The sequence below is a fragment of the Monopterus albus genome, unplaced genomic scaffold, assembly GCF_001952655.1.
Source record: "Monopterus albus unplaced genomic scaffold, M_albus_1.0 scaffold338.1, whole genome shotgun sequence".
Taxonomy (NCBI): Eukaryota; Metazoa; Chordata; class Actinopteri; order Synbranchiformes; family Synbranchidae; genus Monopterus; species Monopterus albus.
Window position 1 is genome coordinate 405,473 of NW_018128218.1, and position 598 is coordinate 406,070.

Genomic DNA, 598 nt, shown 5'->3' on the forward strand with positions numbered 1-598 from the left:
ACTGGAGTTGGCCCTCCTGTGTTGGGCCATGCGTTTGTGAAGCGGCTGCTTAGTTTCACCAATGTACAAGTCGTTACACCAATGTACAAGTCATTATACACCTGATTACACCTAATGGCATACACCACATCACTCTTCTCTGATAAACCAGCCACATAAGGGATGACAGTGTTATCCCTTCTTGTTTTCGATTTCTCCCTGTTGGTGTCGGGTCTCTTCCTAGCTTTGGTGAATGCCCACTTAGGGTATCCACAAGCCTTAAGGGAGTTCTGGATGTGTAATTTTTCTTTCTTGGCCCCCTCTGCTGTTGTGGGCACTTCCTCTGCCCTGTGATTCAAAGTTCTGATGACTCCCAGTGTGTGTTGAAGTGGGTGGTGTGAAAGCAGGTATTGCTCTGTGTGTGTAGGTTTCCGATATATTTCTACCTTCAGGCTTCTGTCCCCTCCCAAGTGGACTGCACAATCCAGAAAGGCCAGGCAGTCATCCCTGGCATCCTCACGAGTGAAATTGATGTTGTCATCCACCGAGTTGATATGCTTGGTGAAAGCTTCTACCTCCTGGGTCCTGATTTTAACCCATGTGTCATCCACGTAGCAAA